Genomic DNA, 7498 nt, shown 5'->3' on the forward strand with positions numbered 1-7498 from the left:
TCGCATAACTCTGATTACCTACTCAAGGTAAAGTATAGTGAGAAGACTCACCTCGGATATCTCAGTAAATCTCTGACTCGGTAAACTCTGGTCTAGCCCCTGCCTAATCACATGAAATAAATACTCTAATTAATACAACCCTCAGGGCTAGGCTAATCTCTCTCTCTCTCTCTCTCTATACATCCTCTAAGAAGGGTAAAAGACTATCCTACCCTTCCGATGACTCTAAGGTCCAAACATTGACTAACCCTAAAAGTCAACAAAGTCAACAGTCAACCTTGACCAAACTCGCCGAGTGCACAACTGTGACTCGGCGAGTCCACATGTTTTCTTCACTCTCCTAGTCCTCATTCGACTTACTGAGTCAATCCTCAACTCTGCAAATCATCACCGATCACAATTTGTGAAATGTCCCGACCCAACTCGCCGAGTCCGGCTCCTGACTCGGCGAGTACCATCGTGCACTCTGTCCTCTAGATTCCCTCTGACTTCACCGAGTCACTTCCCCAACTCAGTGAGTCACCAACTGTGTGATTATCGGGAAAACCCTCATCCTACTCGTCGAGTCGGCTATTGGACTCGGCGAGTTCATGTCATGCTCAAGCTGAACTGACCTCCTGAGGTCAGATCCGCTCCTCTAAACCGTAGATCCAGCTTCCCAAAGCATTATAATCACGTAAAGCTAACATCTTGGTGCTCATGCAAAGGCTCAAAGGCCTTATTTGAAGATATGACCTCTAAAATGACATCCTAAGCTCATAACCCCCATTAACACTCATAAAGCTCAGGGGAAAAGGGTCTCTGGACCTCTTTGGGTCCAGATCTACAACACCAACACGAGAGGGGACCAATTACTCCATATAACCATCCTCTAAAGGGGCTAAAAAGCCCTAACTCTAAGAATTACACCATAAACTAAAGAAGGGTCGAATGAATACCTCAAAATGAAGTCTCTGAGCCCTGGAATCACTGGATTAGCACCCTCTTCAGCGTCCTCTTGTCTTGGTCCTCTTCTATTTGCAAAAACACTAACAATGATCAAGAAATGACTCCTTTCCTCTCACAAACGCTCTAGGTCACTTAGGGTTTCTCTCTGGGGTCTAGTAGCCGCAAATGACGGCCATAAGGCCCCTTAAATAGGCCTCAAAACCGAGGAATTAGGGTTTCATTAAACAGCGTGGACTCGCCAAGTCCTTGGGGCGACTCGCCGAGTCCAGCCATCCACCCGGATAATGATTCGCGTCTCTACTCGGCAAGTCTACGCATCAACTCGCCGAGTTCTTCCACAAAACTTGAAATTCAACGAATAAATATAATACCTAAAATTCCGGATGTTACATATGGATTCAAAAAAAACCTAAAAATCATAAAAATGTATAAAAAAAAATACTTAGACATCACAAATCTTTTTTTTAAATTTATATACCAAAAAATCGCAATTTTTTTAGAAATTCGCTGAAAAAAAATCATTTTTTTGGTTTTTTTTTCAAACAAAATTTCAGCGAAAATACATAAATAGTTGCGAAAATTCGTAATATAAAATCAAAAAATAGATTTGTGATGTCTAAGTATTTTTTTTATGCATTTTTAAGATTTTTAAGGTTTTTTTAGGGTTTATGGTTTTCCATAGAACCGAATTTTCGCAGCTATTTATGTATTTTAAGATTTTTAGGGTTTATGGATTCTGTTGCAAAATATGTTGTCTGATTTTTAAGGTTTTTTTAGGGTTTATGCATTTTTAAGATTTTTGCCATATTTATACTTATTTTTAGGCAATATTTAAGTACATTTTTATTAATAAGTTGGTAATTTATTTAGAATAATGGTACTTATGAGCTTAAATGTTATTTGCAGCCAAAAAGAAGACATTTTGAAGAAAAGGGACTAAAAGCGTTAAAGAAAGAAACTTTTGGAATTAAAAGATTAAAAGAGAAGAAAATCTGGAAAAAAACGTTCTCACGACGTGAGACTTAAAGAATTCACGACGTGAAGAGTTGGTTCTAGAAGATATGTACGCGGGTGAAGGAATCCTTGACGGGCAAGGTTATCTGAAATTCACAACGTGAATATCTTATTATTATGATCACGACGTGAATTTGTGAAAATCAGCAACTATATAAATCCTTGACCATTACGAATAGAGGGAACTTTTTGCAAGAGAGAGGAGTTCCAGAAGACGATTTTGAGCAGTGAAAAGTTCTGGGAAAAGGCTTTCAACACCAAAAGAGTGAAGGTCTATATTTAGATTATTTAATTGATAATTAGGAACATGTTTTATATCACTTTGATTTGTGTTAGTATGTTAGTTGCTATGACGAGCAGCTGAATCTAGCTACTCTTGTTTAGCTAGATGAAGCTTTTAACTTATGAATAGCTCAATTTTATGGATTTATTTAGTTGGTAAAATTGCTTGTGTTTGATTTGTATTACCTAGCATGCTTGTGTTTGTTTCTCTAATTGTTTGATTGCATGTTCTGTGTAGCTTAGTGACCATTAACTGCATGAACTTGTTTACCTAATGATTTAGTGAACATTGAATTGTTAGAGCTAGGATTGACCAATCTTAGTTAGTAATCAGAGTAAATAAACTTAGCTGTGTTAGAGAACATGCATTGTGACTATAATTGCGTTTATATAATAAATCTTACATAACATATTTATATTCAAAATTAGTTATGTGTTTAATTGTGTGTGAACATACATAGTTTGACATGAATTACTTAATTATTGGTAAAGTTAGAACTAAATTACTAATACAATTAAAACCAACTAGATAATCCATAATAATTAGCTAGCCATAAGAAAGGAGTGGATTCAAACTAAACAAGAGTGTGTTTTTACTTATTGAATTTGAGTTAAGTTTGTCTGGTCTTGTAAAATCAGATAAAACCCCCTTTTAAACTTGTTAATAATTAGGTTAATTTAATAGTAAGTAAATTAACTAGTAACACCGTTCTCTGTGATCGACACCCGACTTACCCAAGCTATACAGTAATCCGACTAGGTACACTGCCTATAAGTGCATAGTTAGTTTAAGTTTGTTAGGTTATAAATATTAAAATTAGTGGGTACTTTTGTGCACATCAAGTTTTTGGCGTCGTTGCCGGGGAACGGCTTAGATTATTAGTTTATTTAGTTGCATCAGATTAATCGACCCTTTTTGTGGAATAAAATCTGCAAAAAGTTAATTAGTTATTTATTTGTTATTTTAGCTTAGTTGGTTAGCATATAACAAAAATTTTGTTTTCTGTTTCTATCACAGAATTCACGACGTGAGTTTTAATAAACTCACAACGTGAAAGCTGCAATTTCAGTTTTTAGTATTTTCTTATTTTAGTTCAGTTTTACGTTTTTAGTTTAGCGAGTTGCAGGAGTTCATGACCAGAGGCTCAAACACACCCTTGGTGCCACCACTTGAAGATCCCGAGTCTGCAATTCACAAGAAAAAGACGCCACTACAAGAATTAAAGTAAGCTTTTTCAAGGAAGTCGGGAAAGAAGACAGGAGAGTCAAGTTCATCCTCGAGGCACAAGAGCAATCTTGAGCACTTGGATCATAAACCCGTCCAAACCGAGTCCGAATACGATACCGAGCCGGAATTTGAAGAACATACGAGCGAACCCGAGAACGAGCTAAGGAACGAGATGGCAGCAATTGAAGAGATGCCCATGGGAGCTTACAAGAAACAGATCCGAGAAGATATGGATCCCGGTTTAGTCCAACCCGCAATACCTGCCACTGCCACATTCGAGTTGAAGGGGCACATCTTGACTGCACTGAAGGATATCCCATTTTTTGGGAAAGATCATGGGGATGCTTTTAAGCATCTAGATGAAGTCAACGACATTGCGAATTACTTCAATGTCCCAAATGTCAACAGAAACACCGTCTTGCTTAGGATGCTTCCCATCACTTTCAAAGGAGCTGCTAAGGAGTGGTTAAAGTCACTTCCACCGAGTACAATTACCACTTGGGCTCAAATGCGTGAGCAATTCCTGGACCAGTTTGCCCGCCATCCAAGATAGCCAAACTCAAGAAGGCAATAGCCAACTTTGAGCAACAGCCGGTGGAGTCATTATACGAAGCATGGGAGCGGTACAAGGGCTTGCTCAGAAATTGCCCTCGGCATGATCTAAATGTGCAACAAGAGATGTCGATCTTCTATGATGGGGTCAACGTTATGATGAGAAAACTCCTTGAATCTCAAGGACCTTTGACAAAGAAAAATCCAAGGGAGGTTAAGGAGCTGATTGAAGAATTCGCGAAGCACTCTCGCGAATACCACAACCCTAGGCAAGATGGAATCAAAGGCGGTGGAGGGGCCCAAACTGAAGAAATAGCAGCTGTGATGGCTATGCTGAATAATTTGGATCGAAGGATAACACAAATGGACCAGTCAATACATGCCATAAGAGTGGGTTGCGAGAGATGTAGTGGTCCACACTTGACCAAGGACTGCAATTTAGATGAGTTTGGGAATAGAAAAGCTCAAGTGTGCTACTCAAGTGGGGACAAGTTTGATGAGGATTGGAGGAAACCAGAGAAGGAGTGGCTGCCATATGAAGAGTATAAGAAGCAAAAAGAAGAGAAGTATAGGCAGATAGGTCGAGGCTTCTATCAAAAGCAGCAGCCACCAGCCGAGAAGAAACCCGATCTAGAGACTATGTTGATGAAGTTTATGGAAGCTTCGAAAAAGAGACACGATGCCACTGATTCTGCTATTATGGAACAAACTTTAATAAAGAATCAGCAAGCCTCCATCCATAACCTTGAAGTACAAGTTGGTCAACTAGCCACTCTAGTTCATGAGAAGTTATCCCCGAAAAATACTGAAACGAAAACCCAATCTCATGTAATGGCCATAGACACTGAAGAAGAAGCCATCTTTGAGTTCCTGGAGGCATTGGAAGAAGAACCACAAAAGCCCGATCCAAAGCTGAATAAGACCAAGCTCGAAAATCATGAAGCTGCTGAGCTCCAGAATTCACGACGTGAACCATATAACTTCACGACGTGGGCCCGTCATGAACAGAAAAATTCAGTAATTGGTTCGGTTTATCAGCCGCCTTTGCCTTTTTCTTCCCAAGCTACCCTTAGTCCACTGGAAACAGAGCATAGAGAGTTTGTCAAGCATGTGAAGGGGATCCCGATTAATACTCCCTTTGTCGAATCCTTATCCAAAATTCCCGAGCATCAGAAATTACTGCAAGATTTGATAGACACTCGCAAGCAATTAAAGAAGCATTCTAAGGTGGTTCTAAGTGAATAAAGCTCAAAAGCTATGTTGGGAGAGACACTGAAGAAGATGGGAGATCCTGGGCGCCTTACTCTTCCGTGTGAATTTGGCAATAAAATGAAGGTTAATGCTTTAGCCGATTCTGGGGCTAGCATTAATTTGATGCCTTATTCATTTTATCAGAAGTTAGAAATTCAGAAGATGAAGGCTACAAAAATGACTATTCACATGGCGAACCGTTCAGTGACACAACCCCGGGGCATCGTGGAGGATATTTTGGTGAAAATTGGAAAATTTGTTTTTCCAATAGATTTTGTAGTTTTGGATATGAAGGAAGATCCCGATGTTCCAATTATCCTTGGCCGTCCATTGCTTAACACTGCTAGAGCTTTGGTTGATATTCGCGAGTCTAAGCTTACCTTAAGCGTTGGTGATGAAAAATAAGTTTTTGGGATAGAATATGGCTCTCCAAAGGAACATGTTCAAGAAGAGGTGTTCACAATCAATGAAGATAATGAACTAGAAGAACTAGAAAAGCTTATGGAAGAAGAGATCAAGGGAGTTCATCAAGTCAAAAGAACAAAACCAAGAGCATCTGTTCCATTTTTGGTTGAAGTCATAGCTTACAAGAGTCCACCTTCTTGGGTGAGCAAAGAAGATGATGAGATGACAAGTGATGAAGAGGAGGTCACTTCAAGAGTGACAAAGTCGTTGGTGAAAGAGGAGGAGGACGCTATGGAGTGCAAGGAAGAAACTAAAGGGACCAAACGCAAGCTTGAAGAAGAGGTGAAAGCTAAAAAAGAGAATTCAAAAAGGCATACAAAAGACGAGTTCAAGCTTACAAGAGGCGATTCAAGGAACAAAAGATCCTAGTGGTGGATTCTTCCGAGGACTCAACGTAGGAGGCACGGAGTCCAGCTCAAGACTCCAAGAAAAAGAAGCGCTTTTCGGGAGGCAACCCGAGTTTGGTTTGCAAAAAATTTTTTTCTTCTTTTCTTTTTGCATTTTAGTTTTAAGAACTTAGATCATGTCATCCAACTCTATTAGAACATAATTAAGTACTGAATGTAGGGACCTTAAAATGGAAGTAGTAATAATTGAGAATTTAGTTTAAAGTCAAAATTGATTTTTCCTTCCAGACCACATTCACGACGTGAAGTTTAGAAATTCACGACGTGAATAGTGAATGAACCGGGATAGATACTCCATGATATGGTTTAGCCCATTAGACTAACAAGCCCAAGATCAGTCTGTGAGTATATGGCCCAATTTTAGCCCAGACGCTATTCACGATGTGAATCATTCAGAATTCATGACGTGAATTTTTGAAAACACGGGACCACAAAATAAATCCCTAGAAACCAGTAAACCCTCATTTATTTATTCTTCATGAAGTGGAAGCGGAAATTGGTCCCCCCTTGGTCCCCATTGCTACGATTTTAGCCGACAAATCTACACGTTTTCTTTGTGCTTACATACTACTTCCATCAAAGGTAACAATTTCTAATTATTAACCTTCATTTATCTCTAATAGTTGAAATTAGGGCTAGGGTTTGTTCATAGGTTAAATTGTATGAAATAGCTCTAAGATTCGTAAATTACCCTTGGAATGTAGTGGATTAATGGTTAAAAATGCTATAGGAGTAAACCCCAAACACTATCATGGCCGATTCATACAGAATCCCGAACGAATTTTTGAACCTGTCTATGAATTCACGACGTGAATTCTTAAGAACTCACGACGTGAATACTGAACTGAGAATTTTCTTTGTTTCCTTTATGTCTAAATTGTGGATTATTGTTTTGGCTGTGGTTTTTCCTTGTTTTTGCAGGAATAGCTCCAAGAAGAGAGATTCCAGCTGGGGTTGCGGGTTTGCACCCGTTTTACAATTTTCCCGCAACAATGTCCCGAGACGTCTTGACCCGTTGGAACAACAGATTGGGGTGGCTCTACAACAGAGAAATCACAGTTGCTCGAACAATCAATTGGACACGGTTGAGGGAAGTAGGGCTCGTAGACCGGGTGGGCCCATTTTTGACAAAGATATTTATTGGAGATGGGTATTCGTTTACCTGTTCTGGTTGGCATAATCTGTTCCGGGTACAAGAGCGGGTCTACAAGGAATTTTGTGTTCAGTTTTTCGCAACGGTGACATTTTAGGAAACTGTTCAAGATCCACATTGGCCACAGGCATTGGTATTTCGTTTGGGGGGTGAGTACCGGGAGTGCAGCCTGGTTGAATTTGCTTGGAGAGTCGGACT

General features: G+C 39.5%; 1 non-coding gene across 1 annotated transcript; it reads right to left on the reverse strand.

Moving 5' to 3' along the window:
* Positions 1-4027: 4027 nt before the first annotated feature.
* Positions 4028-4134, reverse strand: LOC145077486 (small nucleolar RNA R71). Its single transcript, XR_013693229.1, has one exon. It is a non-coding gene; the product is annotated as a small nucleolar RNA R71 (small nucleolar RNA).
* Positions 4135-7498: the final 3364 nt, after the last annotated feature.

The sequence above is a fragment of the Lactuca serriola genome, chromosome 9 (assembly GCF_051521515.1).
Source record: "Lactuca serriola cultivar US96UC23 chromosome 9, Lser_US96UC23_V15, whole genome shotgun sequence".
NCBI classification, from domain to species: Eukaryota; Viridiplantae; Streptophyta; class Magnoliopsida; order Asterales; family Asteraceae; genus Lactuca; species Lactuca serriola.